The sequence below is a fragment of the Helicoverpa zea genome, chromosome 25 (assembly GCF_022581195.2).
Source record: "Helicoverpa zea isolate HzStark_Cry1AcR chromosome 25, ilHelZeax1.1, whole genome shotgun sequence".
Taxonomy (NCBI): domain Eukaryota; kingdom Metazoa; phylum Arthropoda; class Insecta; order Lepidoptera; family Noctuidae; genus Helicoverpa; species Helicoverpa zea.
This window is the reverse complement of record NC_061476.1, coordinates 81,044-102,622: the sequence shown is the minus strand read 5'-3', so window position 1 is coordinate 102,622 and position 21,579 is coordinate 81,044. Positions and strand designations below refer to the sequence as shown.

Here is a 21,579-nt window from a genome sequence, read left to right as displayed (position 1 = left end):
ATGTTGGATAGACTATAAGAAGGCCTACGACTCGGTCCCCCATGCATGGCTTAAGAGGGTACTGGAGTTGTATAAAATAAATACAACTCTACGCGCCTTTCTTGCGTCATGTATGGAGCAATGGAGAACGGTTCTTCACTATCCAGGATGTAGACAAATTGAAGGGACCGGCGATCCTATTAAGATCGAGCGGGGAATATTCCAGGGTGACAGTTTGAGTCCACTTTGGTTTTGCCTGGCCTTGAACCCTTTGAGCACATTGCTAGAGGGTTCGGGGCTGGGCTATCCTTTGCGGAGAGGGGGTCAGGTTATATCCCATTTGCTTTATATGGATGATCTGAAACTGTTTGCCACTACAGAACTGCAGCTGATGAAGCTACTGAAGATCACTGAAAATTTCAGTAGTTGCATCAGGATGGAGTTCGGTGTGGACAAATGTGCAGTCATGCATGTAAAGCGAGGGGGAATTGTGGAATCTGAGGGAGTACAACTCTCAGATTCCATAAACCTGAGATCACTCTCCGCAAACGATACATATAAATACTTGGGTATGGCGGAGGGGTTAGGCATCAATGTGGCTGTCATGAAACAGTCATTGCGGGAGCGTTTCTTTGGCCGCCTGAATAAGGTCCTAAAAAGTTCCTTATCAGGCGGCAACAAGGTTCGCGCCTATAATGGTTGGGTCATGCCAGTCCTGATGTACTCCTTCGGCATACTCAAATGGACTCAAACTGAATTGGATGCCTTGGATAGGAGAGTCCGCACACTGCTGACCGCAGAACGAATGCATCACCCACGATCGTCGGTGATGAGACTGTACATCCCACGGAAATGTGGAGGCCGAGGCTTTTTAAATGCAAAGACGCTCCACAACCGTGAGGTGTGCAGTCTCAGAGAATATCTTCTCAAAAGCGACGTGGGTATGCATCGTGATATGGTAGCAGTGGACAAAGGACTCACCCCGCTATCGTTGGCAAATGAGAACTGGCGCAGACCTGTGGTACTAACTACCCATGATCGCAAGGAGGTATGGCAGAGCAAACAGCTACACGGACGCTTCTTCGGGGCTCTTCATGGCCCCGATGTAGACTTCAATGCGTCCGTATCTTGGCTACGCTTCGGTGACTTGTTTGGAGAAACCGAAGGGTTTGTATGTGCAATTATGGACGAAGTTATCCTTACGAATAACTACCGGAGATATATCGTGAAAGACGGGACGGTTGACATATGTCGGGCATGTCACCATCCGGGTGAGTCTATCAGACATATTATATCTGGTTGTTCTCGTTTGGCTAATGGTGAATATTTGCACAGACATAACCAAGTGGCCAAGATTATCCACCAGCAGCTTGCTCTGCAATACAACCTTGTAGACCTTGAGGTACCGTACTACAGGTATGCGCCCGACCCAGTTCTCGAAAAGGACCATATCACGTTGTACTGGGATCGATCTATCATCACTGACAGGACTATTGTAGCCAATAAGCCTGATATTGTGGTGATAGATCGATCAGCGCGCCGCGCGATGATAGTCGATGTCGCCGTTCCGCATGACGAGAACCTTATGAAAGTGGATTATTTTTAACAAAAACGGTTATCTCAGGCTTTATTATTATAACTACAATACAAATATAGAAGATTAATACTTTTCCAATACGACTGATGCAGTAATACTAAAATGTTTTTATTAAATGAACTGTTGTGATATTTATATTCAGTCCATCATTGTTAGTTTATGATTATGGAAAGCTTTTATTAAATAACATAAAATGGTAATGTCTGTTTCACTCATGTACATGTACTCTTGTAAAATATTTTATTAACGTGAATGTTGCTTGAAATTGCACTTGTTAATTTGAGATTTTTCGAACTACTTTAATACCCTTATTAATTTTATTTAACCCTAGATTACTACTCTACGTCGCAGAGGCGCCCGCGTTTTTTGGTATTTTGCTTTCTCCTTTTATCCTTTGCGCGTACGGCATTCACGTTCCAGGACATCTCAGTCCATACCAGCACGTGTCGCAGGACGGTGGTTGTGTTACGGTAAGTGTAATAGTTTTTTTGATATTACTACCCTTGGCGCTCCAAAGACGTATGAGTAGTTTGTATGTAAGTTTTACGCTATTAATCAAATTATTTTGTTAGTGTTTTTTTGTTCATTATTAGTTATTCTACATATCTTTTGTAAATTCATATGTTATACTAGTATGTTATATATTGTCATAACATATCAACAAAAAATGAAAAACCCCTAAGTCGAAGACAATTTACGAAAAAACTTAGCACGTAGTTGACTACTGAATGGATGCAAAAATGACTAGAAGCACCTACGTTGAAGCGCAATATCTGGGATATAATTGATGTCATCCTAAAAAAACCTTCCGATGACTGTTCTGGAGGAAATGAGGGTCCACCATCGCCAAAAAAAAAAGAAGATATTGCTCTTATTGTACATCTAAAAAGAAGAGGATGTCCAAAATGACGTGCGCCAAGTGCCAAACATCTATACATCAAGTTCATGTATGTATCGGATGCATCTAAAATATTTTTTTTTGTTACATTGTTAGTTTTTTTGGTTGATTATTTCATAATTTACTATTTTCCAAGAGAATTGTATACTTTAAATTTGTATTTTTTATTTTTAATGAGAACACTGTTAAATTGCCTAAGTTCCTAAAAATTGTTTCTAAGATTTATTTGATTAAAGATTTTGTAATAAAAATATATAAATATTAATTAAAATTGTGTTTTTCTTTTTTTAGTAATCTACACAATTACGTAAACAGTCAAAACATATCAATCATACTAATAGGTTTTTAATAAAATCATTAGTAAATATGATGCGCCTCGCAAGCGTATGAGTAGTTTCTTTGTGCGCAACATGAGTAGTAATCTAATACGGAGGATACTAAATAAGAAATTCGAATAAGAGCCAAGCTAGTGAAGGAAAGTGAATTTTTAATTTCACCCACTCTAGTCTATTCTCCTGTACCAAAATAGTTTAATATTTGAAAATAAACTTCAGGTATTTTCCTCAAAACATGCTTCAAGTAAATACAATAAATATTATTTACTAACCTAAATACAACAGCCAATCGGAGCATGTTTGCAAAATTAAATCATTCCAGACGAGTGAACTTGTAACTTACGTAGTAATCGAAAATATTCATCAACAGTTTGAACCAGTTATAATTGTTGTGATTAACGCTGCGATTCATATCATCATCCTCCTGCCCTTATCCCAATTTTTATTTGTGGTCGGTGCAGTATGCTTTCTTCTTACATATTCTTCTGTTTGCCGTTCTCTCACAAGTAACGTTCTTACTGCGTTAACGTTCGTTGGCTAGAGCCATGTCGACTTTCACACACTTCATCCATTTTTACCAGATGTTAATCAGTTTCGTGTTGTCTCTAATATCAATTTGTAACAGAATAAATAAAGTAAAAGTGTCCACTGTAAAGCAGCGATGCTTTCACTTTTACTCGACAACAATGTAAACAATCTCATTACTTTAGCTCGATTAATTAAATTAATTGCGATCTCAACGCACCCGCCCGCACTCGCAGCATTTTCTAGCATCTTATATTTATTTATTTATTTATTTATTGGCCTATCTACAATTGTTACACTGTTTGTTCCTATGATACTAGTAATAAAAATACAAGCATAGTGTGCAACATAGTGCGATCGACACAGCATGCAAAAAGGAAAAAAAATAACAACATAAAGCTACAATATACTTAGTGCAGAAATAACGCTACAATTACAACAAAAGTGGGTAGGAAAAGTTTAACAATGTGGTATGTTTTTTTGGACTTGGCGCTTGAATTTCTGAAGTGTTGTGGAAAAAATATCAATTGATTCATTGCAACTATTGAGAAGCCTGCAAATTCTGGGGATGGGAGAGTTGGATCCTGATACAGTTTTGCGGAATGGCGGACGTAATAATTTTATAGGGCGACGCGGATAGTTGTGGGGTATGTTAAAGTTAAACTTACTTAATAAATCAGGGCAGTCTATTTTACTCTGGAGTATTTTAAACAGGAATATTAAATCTATATTGTCTCTTCGTTTTTCAAGTGAGATCATGTTAAATTGTTCCAGACGTTTTGCATAACTCCGTATTTTTCTGCTTGATCCCACAGAATAGGTAAGATGGTACAGAAATCTTTTCTGGATCCTCTCTAACCTAAGACTATGTGTTGCATAATGGGGACGCCATACAACCGCGCAGTATTCCAACACTGTGCGAACGAGACAGTTAAAAAGATAGATCTTAGTTTTAGGTTTGCGAAAACATTTGGCGTTACGTAACACAAAACCGAGTGTCTTTGAAGCTTTTTTAACAATGTTGTCCATGTGAGGAATAAAAGTTAATTTATTATCCAAAAGAACTCCCAGATCTCTGATCACATCAACTTTGCCAAGGTACATACTGTCCATACTATAATTAAAGTCGATGAAGTTAGCCTTGCGAGTAAACGTAATTTGGGAAAATTTTTCCACATTAAGTTGCATTCTATTATCCTTGCACCACTTTAAGAGTCTATTCAAGTCATCCTGAAGTAATTTTGAATCGTCTGGAGAATCTATAACGCGAGCTATTTTCAAATCATCGGCGAATAAGAATGGAGTGGAGTTAGAGAAGCAATATGGGAGGTCGTTTACGAAGACGATAAATAATACAGGGCCCTGCGGAACGCCGGAGGTTATGGGCATGGTGTCAGATTTAAAGCCATTGGCCACGACATAAAAGGATCTGTCCACAAGGTAAGAGTGGAGCCACTTAAGAAGTGAACCAGCAAAGCCGTATGCAGCGAGTTTTTGAATAAGCACTTCGTGGGAAACTTTGTCAAAAGCTTTGCTGAAGTCCGTGTATATCGCGTCGACTTGCTGGTTCAAATCTAGTGAGGCAGCAATAATCTCAACGAAAGCCACTAGATTACTGCAGGTGGATCTAGCTGCAGTAAAGCCATGCTGATGGTCTGACAGATATTTCCTAAAGTAGTTTTGTATGTCAGGGCATACCATTGCTTCAAAAACCTTGGCAAATGTCGAGAGAATAGATATTGGGCGATAGTTCTCAACCAAATTGTCCTCGCCTGACTTATGAATCGGGACCACCTTGGCCAGCTTCCATTGCTGGGGGAAAATACCAACGCTGAGAGATTTGTTAAAAATCAAACATAGGGGGGTTGCTAGTTGGTCAGCACAAATTGCAATAAAGTTAGGAGGAATTTCATCGCTGCCCGAGCCTTTGGATATGTCTAAGCTTTTGAGATATTTGGCTATTTTATTCTTTGGGATTTGTATCAAGTAAAAGCTGTCAGAGTTGCAGATAAGGCTTTCAAAGAAAGGCGAGGATTGAACTACATTGGAGGCATGGGTAGCTGGACTGTACACAGAGGAAAAGTAGGTCCCGAACATATTGCACATCTCATTACCATTACAAGTTTCACTGACGCCATTTGACATTGAGGCTGGATAGGCATTAGCAGCACCCCGCTTAGCCTTAATAAAAGACCAGAAGAACTTGGGATTTGTTGTAATTTTCTGTTCTATGTTATTTATGTAGGAGTTATAACATTCTTTTGCCAGTTTATCACAGCGCTTACTAACCCAACGAAGAGATATCTTGTCCATAGGGTTTTTGTACGTACCATACCTTCTTCTTAAGTTATTTTTTTCACGCAGTAACTTCTCTAGCCCTTTTGTGTACCATGGAGGTCGCGCATTATTTTTCACTAAAGTCGATGGGACAAACCGCTCGATGATTTGATAAAGTACCGCATAGAACCGTTCCAACATTATATTGGAGTCGTCTGTATCTGAGAGTAACGCATGCCAGTCGGTATTTTCTAGTTCAGATTTGATAGCAGCGTAGTTGGCTTTTCTGAAGTTTAATCTAATTTTAGGTTCTGTTTTTAAGCTGTGATTAACTTTAAGGCGTAAGGAAATTTCAAGAGGAGGGTGATATGGATCGATTTTTGATATTGCTTCGCGATCAATGACGTCACTAAATACTGCGACTGACGAAGTCTGTAATCTTTAGACTTTACCAATGTGCAGCCAGCAGCCAGGCTACTGCTCAGGTATCTTATGTATTTTGCAATTCGGCTCCAATAGGGGACTTCTTTAGTTATTTCTGATTTCGATAGAACAATTTTTTGTTTCACCTTTCTTCAAGCGAAGATTTCTCTTGTTATTGACGTTCACAGAGGAAGCGGAATATATTTTGGGAACGCGATCGCAACTCGGTAGGAGAACAATCTCTTAAGTCCCGCGACTAACGAGCTGTGGATCGGTAACGTTTCATAACAATTGTATACTAAACAAATATTAATTAACGAAGCCTCAGCATTCCGCCGCGGTCGCCATGGCAACCGACAAGCAAAGTAATCCAACTTTAAATGATCGAGTACAGTGAACGCAGAAAATCAATCTCGAGCGAGCGAAGTGGAAATTATTCGCTTTGTCAATCCGCAGATTAGTTTTAAGAGGTCCTAAACACGAGTTAGTCGATTCCGAAAGGTAATTAGTTTAATTCGAACGATTTGTTAGGCGAGGTCCGACCGCAAGCGAGCGTGTGGGAACCAGATTTGATTGAGACCTTTTAGTGGCAATTAGATTGGTAATTAATGAACGTCGGGTCGTTAGAGGGGATGTTACGTAACAACTTATTATAGTACGTCGGGCGTGACGGAGGTGTGACGTGCGGGACACAGCTGCGACCCGCGGCTTAGCCAGGTGACGCCGGCACATTGTGATAAAGGCATTACATCGCTCACACTACAGTTAGCCAACCTTTTGTACGCGCCGCCTCCGCATTTGTATAGTTATAACATTTTCTATGGAAGTTTAGAAGGGGAACTGTGAAGATAAAATATGCAATAACATTGTTATGTAAACTATAACCTCTTTCCTTTTATCAAAAAGTTAGTGAGTATATTGATTTGAAAAAATACAAATTAAACAGATTTATTTAATGGTCCACATATCACAACAAAGTAAATGGGTGCAATCGATATTTTCAGTCTTAATGAATTGCCTCTTATTTATGTTGTAAATAAAGTGAAACATAGTATTGTTTTCACCCGCTACTCGCTCACAGTGAGGCCTCCCCACACACAGTACTCGAGTGCTCAGCTCGCGCGCGGAACTCACCCGATACAAAACTTATCAGTTCGAAGCAACTAATTATTACATTCGCGGCGATGTTGCATGCAGCTGCACCGCGATGCACTTGTGGGAGATTCCTCACTATTACTGAGAGACGTGAACTTTGACCCAACTATTTATACCAAATAGTTTATATTCGGTACGAGAACAGTTTAAAGTTGATTTAATAAAAAATAAAGGTAAAATTATAGCGAACTGGACATTTTCCCGCGGTTTCACTCGCGTCCCGTGGGAACTACTGCCCGTACCGGAATAAAATATAGGTTATGGCATTTGGGAACATTGTAGCTATCGATCAGTGAAAGAATTTTGGAAATCCGACCAGCGGTTTCAAAGATTACCCCGTATATACAAACTTACAAATACCTCTTTATAACATTAGTATAGATTCCCGCGAGCTGTGCGACCTCGCCTCATCTAATTTACTCGCTTGCTTCTAAACAAAGTAATCCTGCAGAGCCTGCGCCGAACATTACTTAAGTGATTTTTTACTAAACGAGCCGAAACACTTTGATTTTCCTTAAATTTATCACCTATGGAAAATACGCCTTCATTTAGCTAAAATACTTTTTTAATAAAGTTAGAAAACAAAGCAAAAAATGTAAAAAATTTAATGTTTAAAGTAATGATTTTTATCAATCGAATAAATGAATGAACAGCCATTAATAAAAGGCCTTAGTTCCATATAACAATACTGACTGCCGGAGGGTAATAAAATCATCAGCGTATAACAGTATCAGTCTATAGAGTGTGCTTACAACTGACTCCGGATTTCTATTATACCCAGAAGTTTTATGATGATTTTAATGTTTTCTTTTTTCAATATTAACAGAGACTTATTCGCTCTGTGAGATGCTTGTATTGACGGTGATGTGGGCACAGTGCACGGTGGGCACAGTGGGCACAGTGGGCACGGTGTGCGAGTACAGCACACAGTGGGCACGATGGTGTGGGCACAGTGCACAGTGGGCACAGTAGGCACGGTGTGCAGGCACAGTGCACAGTGGGCACGCTAATTATATGGCAAGTCACCGCGTGACGTCACGGCGCCAATCGATCACGGCGCGCGCGGTAATGACAAGTCCTTTATAACAAAGATCCTATTATCAGCCGCCTTTTGTAACCGAAGCCCTCTGAAATATTGTTTGGCGACACTTTTTACAAAAATTCTAAATGATCGAGCGTCATTTTTTATCTGTGGCGATCCGCCCGCCTTTGTGACGGATTTTAATTGCAAAGGTTTCAGCCTATCATAGCATTATATAGATTATCGACGTAGAGAGCAGCTGTGACGTCGTAACTTAACTTTATACCTATTATTAGCAGGAGCATACCAGCCGGATGCAGCGACGTCTATTTTGGACCAAACATACCTGTAACAAAGAAAAATAGCCATTAATAAGTGTTTTTGAACGATTTCTAAGCACTAAGCCACAGCTCAAAATTATTGTCCACACACACACAAGTATTTCTGGTTTCTTGAATGTAAAACAAGAACCCACTATTGAAAGCCAGATGTCTAGAAACAGTAACATACATATCCCTTACATAAACACTGTGTGACACACAGACACTGTGACACACGATCACCCTGTGTGACTGTGTGACACACAGACACTGTGACACACGATCACCCTGTGTGACTGTGTGACACACAGACACTGTGACACACGATCACCCTGTGTAACTGTGTGACACACAGACACTGTGACACACGATCACCCTGTGTGACTGTGTGTCACACGACACGAGAACATAAATTATTGTATCGGCAACAATGAACTCTCGATATTGTGCGAATATTTCTCGCTCGTAAACACATAATGTAACGAATTTACGGCTAAATGTGTTAGTCTCGGCTTTTAACGCGTTTTCTTAAAACTCTTCATAAATATCAGCTCTTTTGTGTGTGTAATATGTTATAGCTCTCGGAATAATGGCAGTACATCGCGCGCTTTGTGTGCGCGGTGCTCATCCAAGTGTTTAGTTAACCGTCAATGGATATAAAGTGCGTCTCAAGATGATACATTTTCACGTCATTGTACAGTTTTGTGTGTCTACTCTATAGACAATTGCTTATCAGTATTGAAATTAGAATGTATTGGCATATTATCATAAAAACCATTGATCGTTGGTATTGGCAGTTGAATATCGGGTTCTAATCCTGCCCCGCGGGTTCGCTCGTAATGAAAGTGCGACACCAGTGAGCTGGCTAATCGCCACGTATCGTTGGCACGGACATCGAACCGCCGACCATTTGGCGCGGCGCTCTAGCTACTGCGCCACTTTATTTATCGATAAACAGACAAAACGCTGTGTTAATACTCTTATATGGTCATTTATCATTTGTCAGTCGTACACTCAATGCAATTTCACATGAAAACTATTAAGCGATATTTTATAAATTGATTGTCGCAATGTGTGCATGTTATTTTTAATTGAATATAATATAGTTAAATTTAGCTTGTAACTTATTTGCATGAATCGATTTCTCCTATACATAATGTTATAATTGTTGGCATCCCAAATAAGTAAATAATATTCTTGAAGATGAAGAATGTACCAATATTTGCAGAAGTTATCAATTTGTGACGTAAGGTAGGCATTGTGAGGCAGTGGCCGGTGAGCGGGACGCGGTAAGTGGTTTTATATGTTATCCGCGTCGTACGCGAGGTTTTTCACAAAAATACTGAAAGTGAACGTTCTGCTGTTGTTTGTTTTATTTGATAATTCGTTTTTGTTTCGCCGTGAGTGCTCGAGTTCCTTTAGAGGCGATTGAGATTGGAAATAACATGATGGCTATAAAATAACATTGGTTGATTCTTTTAACGAACACTAATAAAGTAAAAGAGTACCCTGAAGTAGCTGACACTACTCGTTTCAGTTATTGGATCATTGTTGCTCACTCAATGCTGTGATGGTTAAGGGCACTAATACTCGCCAGAATAAAACTCTCAAACCGGCATATACTTAGTAGCTTTAGAGCAGTTCCATGAAGTGAAATACCACCGAAGCAAGACCTCTCATCTAATTCCAACAACAACAACAACTGTGTGTGATCCACCATTGGTAACCTGTAATTCCACGGAAATCTCTTCCGAATTGAAAGATCACGAATCTGAATGCTCAACTTAAATTGCTATGCCAATCAAACTGAAATAATATACCTATTTTTTTTTTAACTTTCTACTCGAACTTACAAAGCATGGTTTTAAACCTATCAGTCTTCCTAAAATCTGGGCTATTTACCTTCCTAAAGTCACAATAGCAGAGCAAAAGGCCCATAGCTCGAGTGTTGTGTAGTGAAGTGTGTCAATATGTCCCGTCCTTAGCGTAGTGCTGTCCCGGGCTGTCACCGCGGACACGCGAATCAATCGAGCGTCGACCGCCGCGGTTTGTCCCGTCTCTAGCGAGAGCTTGTTCATATGTCCGTGTGTTCATACAGGCTCCCTATGAGTACTGTGTGTAGCTTTCAATTTGGTTTCAAATGGAGTTATTTGCTGAGCTATCCGATTAGGAGATCCGAGCTTTTAATTACAATCAATATAAATCTCCTGTTAAGCTGTTGTAAGCAATTATGATGAAATGTCATTGACGCACGGTTTTATAAATATCGAAATCCGTCTTTACTGTTGCCTACCAAACAAATGAATAAAACTATATACTTATTTAATTATTTAATATTATTATGAAAAATCACTGAAGACATAAGTCCTTACACCCAGACACAACTACAAAAGCGGTGTAAGTACATGAGTTAGAACAAACTGCTCTATTAACTGCGCTCAGCACATGTTCAACTACACAGCGACAGTAACAAGTGGACAGTCCGCGCCCCGCGGGTGGGGCGGGGTGGGGCGAGGTGGGGCAGGGTGGGAGCGGCTCATTATCTGTGTATTGTCGCGACAGATGGACGGTGTCGCGCGCACTTGTACGAGAGCTGCTCTAAGTAGGAGGTCCATATAAATCTTGTCTTGTTTGATGAACTTACAGATTTATGTCTATGTTTTGTCCCCAATATTTTCGAATTTTCAAAAAAGCTTGCCTGAGTGGAGATCGATGTTTCAGCTACTTAAAGCTTTATTGTTCGAACCAGTAAGTTAGAAGGAAACAAGCAAACTCTTCAGCTTCATAATATTAGTATAGATAGCACAATACCCACAATTTCAGAGAACTCAGTTATGTGCATCACAATAATGTACACAATTTTCCCTTCTCCCGTACACTAAGTAGCAGCTTAGTGACCTCAACACCTACAGATTGAACATCGCAGCTGTCCACGTTCAACGCCATTACCGGACATTAGCTCGCCCGTCTCCGGCACGAGTCCGGTACGAGTCCAGCACGAGTCCAGTACGAGTCCGGCACGAGTCCGGCACGACTCCAGCATGACCCCGGCCCGGCTCCAGCGCGACTCGAGCCCGACCCCGGTCCGGCCCCGGCACTATCTCATAACGTATGTAGAGTAGAATGGCATTATTGATGGGCGCGTGTTCTATGCGTTTATGTTCAACTTTTGTCATTTTGTGAACACCATTTTGGGCTCAAATGACTGTTTATTGTATGGTAAGGTGATCGTTTATTATGCTATTTTAAAAAGCTGTATACTTAGGCTATAAGCATAATTCATATGCAATATCACTGTAATATTCAGCGACCAGTTTTTTCAATATTGCATGGTTAGTATTTGAAAAATTTGGAACAGTATGGATTCTAATTCAAATCAAAGGGGGAGGCAAAAAGTATATGTTACACAATTTCTAACATAGCTAGTCAAAATCAAATAATTTTATTTCATTAACGAAAAAATATATACAGTAATGTCAAACAACACAGAGTTACAATGAGCTTACTGCGTGTCTCGGCTAATGGCGGCGATGTACGTCAGGGACGACGGATTTGCACTCAGTTACTCTGTGTTATACTACTCAAACTATAACTATAGTGTCTAGTGTTAGATGCAGCTGTATTCACTATCTGAGCAAATTAAGTTACGGCTCGAAACAGAGAAACAGTGATAACCCACAAAAGCAAGCAACTGAAAGGAATTCACCAGTTTGAACATAAGCGATCGATTTATGCATAGACTGGTAATCGCTTTTCGGGAGCAGTAAAGGCTTCGCGGCAATCAAATTGCACTCGTATTTGCACCTCGATACACTGCCTGGACGCAGAAACTGCCACGTTAAGAGTATAATCTAGTCTGTTTGAGCTTAACGTGTGTCCTGATATGTTGTCACGCGAGTGTACTCCAGTGATCCCTGAACTATATGTGTTCCAATTACATGCCGGCAAGTGTAATTATCGCGTCGGTGACACTCGACTGACTCGGACATAGGTAATGTCTATACGCATGAAAAATATATTTGATGTGGAGTAAATTTCAACCACACATGGACAAACTTGTCATTATCAAGCTGTTGATATTTGATAATGATTGGATTTATCTAGACTGAATCAGGGCGCTTTTCGTCAAATTAGAAATCAATGGCCTTTTTTTGGGTTGAATATTTTGAGTTATAACAACGAATGGAAGGTACAATATCTGCACTCGGCCTGGCCTCGACCAAAACCATCCATTCAGATGAAGTACTCGCCCCTGGTCGCGCCGTGAATGCCGAGCTTTAGCATTATACACAATCAAGTGGAACCTTGTCCAACTTACTTATTGAGCACAAAAACTTGCGCCAACTGTAATCAATTCAATATATTCGTACACAGACAAGGTACTACAATAACAATGCCAGCTAAAATAAGGCACATTTGTAAAAGTTTCACTACTCAACTATTCTATCCAATTTCTATGAAATGGAATAAAAAATATTCGGCAGAGAGGCAGATGTCGGCGGGGTGTTTGTCTGTTTGTGTTCGGGATTCAATGGAATATTATGATTAGCCTTGTTTCATTATAAGTCAATTGATTCGTGATTCTTCATAAAATATTAGGTACATCTGTTTTCTCAGTACAACTTATGTAATCGAGAAAGGGAGTTCGTAGAAATGTTGTACTTACATATACCTTTTTCATGAATAAATGAACTCATTTAAATACAAAACTAAAACATAAAAGTATGATTTCATTATAAAAAAAAAATGAAAATATACAACATGTAACTTAATTAACGCACATCCTGAAATTAGTTTGTTCAGAATCGTTTACTGAATCGATTTATATCATTTCGAATGGTTATTAAATCGAACATTCAATACATCGCGCAGTCTATACATCGAGTGTTCAAAATATCGAATGTTCGTTTGATCGAGCGTTAAATGCAAAACATATTCATCCTATCGAAAAATCCTTATTTTTTATGAATACAAGAAAAACTCAAAATTTACTAATAAATCACATTTTAATCTTTAATTCTTATCTTTTAAAGGTACATTTTAAAATTTTGTGTGAATTGAAAAGGCAAACGCGGAATTGGGAAGACCTACTTTACAAAAAAGAGGCAAAAGGGATGATAATGCGATAGAAAAAATGTTAAATAATAATAAAAACTACATTAAAATATGATTTATTCATAAGTTTTGAGTTTTTCTTGTATTCATAAAAAATATAAATTTTTCGATAGGATGAATATACGATGCATTTAACGCTCGATCAAACGAACATTCGATATTTTGAACACTCGAAGTATAGACTGCGCGATGTATTGAATGTTCGATTTAATAACCATTCGATATTATGAATGTTCGAGTATTTAGAATTTCGATTTATAGTGGTCGATCAATTGATATTCGATTATTTGTTATTCGATTTGGCATAGTACACCCATTTTTAATATAGGTAATTTTTTATCCCAAAAATAATTAAAACTACGGAAATTATTGTCATATTAACCCTGTACAGTCAAAACAAATTCAAATAGACTGTAACTCAAAGTAATAAGACTTCGTGTATTGTCGGCTTTTTCCGTAGTTTCGTTATGTTGTGTCGAGTCGAGCGCGATATTTGCGTGCGTAGTAATATGACCAAAAACTTCTCCAAGAATTGGTATAACTAATTTAGTAAATAACAATGCATATACATGTTAAATTAAAAATTCAGTGTATGTATTATGATTATTATAACATAATATTCTAATTAGGGTGTTTGAGGGTGTGCGTTAATTACGTTACATGTTGTATATGGGAAAAATCTATATACATCTATATACATATAATAAATCTGTAGAAAAGTAATTTTTGTACATTGAAGAAATTGACAAAAAAAATAGCCAGCATTTTAAAGGATAACTAACAGAACCCATTTCCATCATTTTTGTCATTTTTGTCTGTTTGTCTGTTTATCTGTTTGTTTGTTCGCGATTCACGTAAAATGTACGAATTAAATGCAGACAATGCTTATATACAAAAATTCTACGTAACTTGGGGTATTACTTAGTTTTTGTTTCATCGAAATCGATTCACTCTATCAAAAGATATGATTAATTTTGTGAATTCAAGATGTAAAATATTACGACACGCATTCTATTTGTCAAAACTGTACATTTGAATGTTGTACTTATATAAGTTGATCGGCCTATTATTAATCTTTACACAGAAAATCACACCTTTATAAGTAACTTCGAACTTTCGAACAACCCGCAGCCCAAGCGGGAGGGGTCATTTGATGATTTTTGACGTCGGAAAAAAAAAAAAAATGGTTAAAGTAGCTCCATCTGTGATAAATAAAATACATCAAATTTGTCAAAGGAGCGAGGTGGTAAATGACAATATTACCATACATTCTTTATAGAGGATTATTATTTCAACAGATGTGTATTTTCCGTAATTCACCATATTTTAACACGTAGTGTAATTTTTCGATAGACATTTCAATAGTGTTTGTCAGTTTGCCGTGCCACATCAAAATCCAACTATAATTATTACCTTGATGAAAAGAAAATTAATAGTTCTCAGCCAAATTTAAAACTGTGCCATCTAAATTATTTTTTGAACATTATGTCAAAAATGATGACTTTAGTGGAACAATTAATTATCATTTAAAGTTACAGATGGAGTTCATATCAGGATTTTTTCATAAACATAGTTTAGCTTATCTTCCACTAATGTGGTGGCCTTAAAACAAATTACTTTGAGTGAGTAGTATTAAGTAGACCTTAATTATTTTTTCTGATGCAAAATATGTAAACTTAATCCTAGAAGAAATAAGGATCTATCTCTCGCAAGCGCTGCTAAGCGTGAGGTAGGTAATGTAGGATTCTGTAGCTTTAAAAACAAGCCCAGATACAAAGTGCAGATAAGAAATGGGAGCTTTCTCTATTTAATACCATACACACGTAAAATGCTTTATGCGTCTGAAAACGTACAAATTACGCGCCGCATACCAGAGACATGCTTACTTTCAACTTCTGATCGCAAATACACTGTACACGATTACGAACAGTCTCAGTAAGACCCGAGCCAAGTCTAAAAAAACACCTTTTATATAAAACTACGTTTGATGTCATTTAATCACAAAGACAGAATTGTTCTCTGTTGCAAATCCTATCCACCTATATCCTATCCTAATCCAGAATGCATTGCAGGTGTGCATTGCACAAAAACCAATGGTATCCTATTCGAGAAGTCAAAAGAGTTGACCTGCCAACGTCAGCTTCTGCGCTAAGCAAGTGTTCTTCATAGTACCATCAGAATTACATTCATCGTTGAATGAGGTGAATAAATTTTCAGAAACCACAATAACAGTAGGAGCCAAAGCGTATTATCGCTTCATAGAGCTCTGATTGGCCCCAGGTGACCAAGTCAGGTCTGATTTGTTCGTTCATCAGATCTTTGAAAGTGTTTCGGTGGATACTTACTGTCGTCCTGTTTACGTATGACACAAAATATGGTATATAAACGTCCTCCGCAATAGCGAAATTTTCCCGGTGTGCGGTAGTGACGAACAGTATACAACACTTATGTTTCTTTTGATTTGCTGGCTCCACCAAGAAATGACAAATTGCGAGCGTACATTCTGAAAATCTTGCCAAAACTGCAGGTTTCAAGTACGAACACATGAAGTGGACTCGGCCTCTGCCTCGAATTTTGCGGGCAGCGGGGCGGCAGCGGCGGCGGCGCGGGAGCGGGGCGGGCAACGCATACCTGTTCTCGAAACTAGCGGGCAGATTGCGCGGCAATATAGCAGTGTAGTGTTGTGTTCTGTTGTGTTTGCTGTTCCATATGGGTGTCCTCTCAAAGATGGCCGAAATAATTAGCTCTTGCACGTCCGAAGACATTTTGATACGTCACAAAAAAAATGTATAACACTATGCCTACAATGCAGACGCCCACCGCGGGCGGTCACCGCTTGACTGGAGCGCACCGCTCGTTGCCCGCCGCTGCGCCGCTGTATTCGAGGGCCGGTCCATTTGATTATACGCGTAAGATCCTGCCGCTCCCGCGCCGCCACCGCCGCCGCCCCGCTGCCCGCAAAATTCGAGGCAGAGGCCTCACAAATACGTACATTTTGCCTATTCGTGAATTAATGCAAACATTTCGGTGGAGTCCCGGCTTAGGCCTCCCCCACATTAGGCGTGCGCGATCCTCGGGCGTGTGAGTAGCGCGGGCGCCGCGCGTGCGTCGCGAGCGCGTTGCGTGAGCGTCGCGTTTTGCTGCCCTGCGGCATTTGCAGAGCGCTCGCGGCGCGCACGCGCCGCTCTCCTTGACGTTTAACTGCTAAGGCGTTTAGCGGGCGGCGGGGATAGCGGGCGAAGGGGTAAGAACGCAACTCGAGCGCCGCGTGCTCGCCGCGAGCGCGTCGCTTGCACTCTTCACACATGCCGCAGGGCAGCAAAACGCGACGTTCACGCAGCGCGCTCGCGACGCCCGCGCTACACACACGCCCGAGGATCGCGCACGCCTAATGTGGGGTCAGCCTTACCATAGTGAGTAAGTGAAACTATCCTACCCTATGCGCCTGCTGATGATGATGACTCATTTTATCATCCATCCAGCTATTCCCCAACTATGTTGGTGTTGGCTTCCAGTCACCGAATCTGTTTGAGTACCAATATTTTGCTTGGAGCGACTACCTATCTACAATCCAGTCAACTACACAAGACGATATCCATGGTAAAACTGACAGACTTTCTGGCTTCTGATTAGTCGCAGCAGCTGCAGAAAATGTACAAATGACAGCTTTGTCAGACTCAAAGCATGTAGACATAGATTATAGCTGTTTCCTGTGAAAATTACTTACGCACCATACGTAATAATTTTTCAAATTGGCTGAACAACGTCACAAACTTTACTTCTTTTGTTTAGATAAATGGTCACATCCACAACACAACCTTGATCAATGAATCTATGCGACTGCTAAGTGCTAATCCTAATTATACTGTCACGTGAAAGAATGCACTTACGGGATAAGTAGTATTTTGACGATTCTATATTGCCCACGCAGACGAAGTTGCGGGCAACAGCTAGTATTTAATATAGCAACAATACCACAGACTCATGAAACAATGATCGAGTTGTTGTCGCACTGCATATTCACACCCGTCTTTTTTCCCTCGCCGTGATCACTCTGTAGCCACGAGCGTTTGAACATGTTATGTATGCCGCTCGCGTACCCATGGAATTGTTAATACACAGTTTTGCCATTCATATTCATTCCTTCAACGAATTCTACTATCTACACACTTTTATGAATTAAATTACATGCTGACGTTGTTTTGACAAAATGGCTTACAAGATAGTACAATCTTAATAATTCTATTCAATCTAATAATAATAGTATTTCTTATCAAATAGAGTATATTAACATGTACCTACGTGATTAGTTTGCTACGACTCACAAAACGCTACGGCGTAGCGCCTACGCTTGCTACGCTTTCGTAGGCATGATTGTCCGTAACAAGATGAGAATTATTATTGGAACCAGAGCTTTATTGAATATCAGAATAATATCTTGTTATCAGATAATAGATAGATTCAGTTAATAGCTTCGTTAGCAAGTAAACAAACTCATTTTACCGTATTAACTCACATTAATAATATATTAATTGGTCAGTCGGAGTTAATTAATTAGTGTTTAGCGGAAGGATATAAAGACAATAATATCGACTAAGCTCAGTCATCATTCTGAGAATAGTTAATTAACTAGCTACTTATTATAATCTTATCCTTATGCCAAAAAATACAAATAAAAACTAGGGTCTCTTCTAAACTCAGAAACAGAGACCTCAATTAAAAAATAACTCACTTGTAATTTCAAAACAATCAGACTCATCTTTTATTATTAACTATTATTTTGTAGTCAATATTTAAGGTAAACAAGAATAATTTTGGAATATCATGTAAGGAATTTAGTGTGTCTTGTTTATTTGATGTGAATAAATGAACTATTACTGTCTCCGGCATAGCGTTGCCCCGCGGCGTCGCTCGTGCGTCGTGTTCGAGCACTGTGAAGTTCGCCGCTGGTACTACACTACTCAACAGCACTCCTGTCAAGTGACGGTGCTTTCAGTTTTATTTTAATTTTGTTGATAAATATACATGCTATGTACCACAACACTACAGGTTCCATCGAAGCTGATTTTGATTGAACAATATTATATTGATGATGTGGTTAAGAGAGATATTTAGCATTAATGCCGCGAGAATGAACGAGACGTCTCGCGGAACTAACGCCAAATATGGTTCCAGACATTTAATCGCCGGAAAGTAACGCCTGATTCCATTATTCATGTGATTAACTTCATTCTATCTTACATTCAGAATTCGTATAAACTATGAATAAATTGGAAAACTCATTCCAAATGTTTCCCTATATTTTTTATTTATTTATTTGCATCAGGCATCTGAGACCCATAGAAAATACAATACTTAAATATAATAACATTAAATTATAATACACTAATACATAATATATAAATAACTTAAAAACTAATGTACACGAAGCGTCGGCGTCGTGTTACGCTGCGAGGTGTCGCGTAGCCTGCCTCGGAACCTCCGAAAGGCGACACCCATCGGCCAAAACTCTTCCTTGAGGAATGTCTCGACGTGATGAGTTGGAACATTAAATCAATCAATCTTTAATTTCAACATTAAAGCACAACACTATGATCTATTCCGATATACTAGGAACAGTTACGATACTGTAGCTGTTACTCGCATACCTGTTCCGATACGGTGGGAACACGCGTGATTATGTCGCTCCTTCGGCAACAGGTGAGATGCGCCGATATCACTTATACACGAGCTCAGGCAATTTGCACACAAATTCAATAGCAAAGTAGATCTTTTTAGGGTTCCGTACCCAAAGGGTAAAACGGGACCCTATTGTTTTCGCTCCTCTGTCCGTCCGTCTGTCACCAGGCTGTATCTCATGAACCGTGATAGTTAGAGAGTTGAAACTTTCACAGATGATGTATTTCCGTATGTTTTATACTGAAAACTAGAATCAAATAAATATTTTATACAACAAACGTGATTTTTTGCTCGATTTCGATAAATACATATGTACCTATAGAATATTAGTTCGGATGGTACGGAACCCTTCGTGCGCGAGTCCGACTCGCACTTGGCCGGTTTTTTAAGTTACATAAGTAAATGCAAATCCCACCCAAAACAAAAATGTGAAAGACTGCCAAGTTCGATAATATGGGAATGCTTCGCTTATAAAAGAAGAGAGATCTGAATAAGTACCAAGTTCCATACACATACCTCAGTTAAAAATAGTTACTTTTTAATGATGTTACTTGGCAAGTTTTCACACACCTTGTTATAAACCTACTAAACGCAACAAACAAACTAAACAACAAACTAAAATGAATCAAGTATTTAATTTTCTATTAAAACTTGCCAAGTAACATCATTAAAAAGTAACTATTATTAACTGAGGTATGTGTATGGAACTTGGTACTTATTCAGATCTCACTTCTTTTATAGGCGAAGCATTCCCATATTATCGAACTTGGCAGTCTTTCACATTTTTGTTTTGGGTGGGATTTCATTTATTTTTGTAAGGTTGTTAATTTTATTTTTTTCTTATGATGAAGTTAGTTAAAGAAATGTCTCATTTATACTATCTTTCAGATTTTTTAATATGCACTATGTTTCTTACAAAGAAATGAACTAGATTAACTAAATGGACTAGATTTACCAACTGACTGACACGACATGTTATCATATATTATGTTCGTGGATCAAAGTTACACATTCGTTATTTTCGAAAGTGATTCACACTTGGCCGTTTTCAGATTTTTACTTTACTTTGACTAAATAAAAACCTTTGTAACGAATTTCAGATCAGTACGACCATTCGAAGATATATTATATAAATATAGATAAATTTAGTTCGTTTTAGTTCCTTTGGGGTATAAATTTACACCGGGTATAAAACACCTTCATTATTTTGAAACCGACTCACACTTGGCCATTTTCAGATTTTTCCCTTTACTTTGACATAAAGACCTACCTCCATGCCAAATTTCAAGTCAATACGACCATTGGAAGTGGTCTAGGTTTTTGATGAGTGAGTCAGTCAGTCAGTCAGTGAGTGTATAGTAAAAATAGCGATTTTCTGACGTCAATATCTCAAGACCTACAATAGGTATATTAATGAAAATTTGTATTTTAGATAAGTGAGGGGGTCTCAATAGATACTAGAAATTTGATATGCGTAAATAAAATAGATTTTGAGTTACAGGGGGGTCGAATTTGGCCCGAAATGGTTCGTGTAATATAACCCACGGCCGGTGTGTCGCTTTTTTTGCTCGAACTTGGCGGACACACTGCCGTGTGTCTAGATACCCCCTGTTTATTATACCCTGTTTATTATTTTTTTTACTATGCAAGCATGTGATCATAAATAGGCTGTCTGCCTGCGCCAAACTTTGTGTAGGACGTGATAGGAGCGATCTTTAGTAGGACTATCTAAATTTTTATAGAACCTGTGCGTTGCACTATTGCTATCAATGTGTTTTATTTTTAACCGACTTCCCAAAAAGGAGGAGGTTCTCAATTCGGCCGGTATGTATTTTTTTTTTTTTTTTCTATGTATGTACATCGATTACTCCGAGGTTTATAGACCGATTTACGTGATTCTTTTTTTGTTCGACGCAGAATAGCTGCCAGTTGGTCCCATAGTCATCAGGTCAGGATCTGATAATGGAAACCTTGAGAAATCGAGGGCAACCTTCGAAAGTTGTAGGCATACATAGGGTAAAAACTTGACTGAAAGCACTATTCAACAGTGAAGGTTTGGAGCTGACCTGATGATGGAGACCAGAGAGGGTCGAGGGAACTCGACAACTGAATATGTAAACTACCTCGTGTTTGGGCTTATATTATTTGTATTGACGAGACCTTTGCAACAGTGAAGGTTTGGAGCTGACCTGATCATGGAGACCAGAGAAGGTCGAGGGAACTCGACAACTGATTATGTAAAATACCTCGTATTT

General features: G+C 39.0%; 1 protein-coding gene across 1 annotated transcript in view; it reads right to left on the bottom strand.

The window, feature by feature from the left end:
• Nucleotides 1–21,579, bottom strand: part of LOC124642552 — a 227,667-nt gene that overhangs the window by 172,607 nt on the left and 33,481 nt on the right. The window lies entirely within an intron of this gene.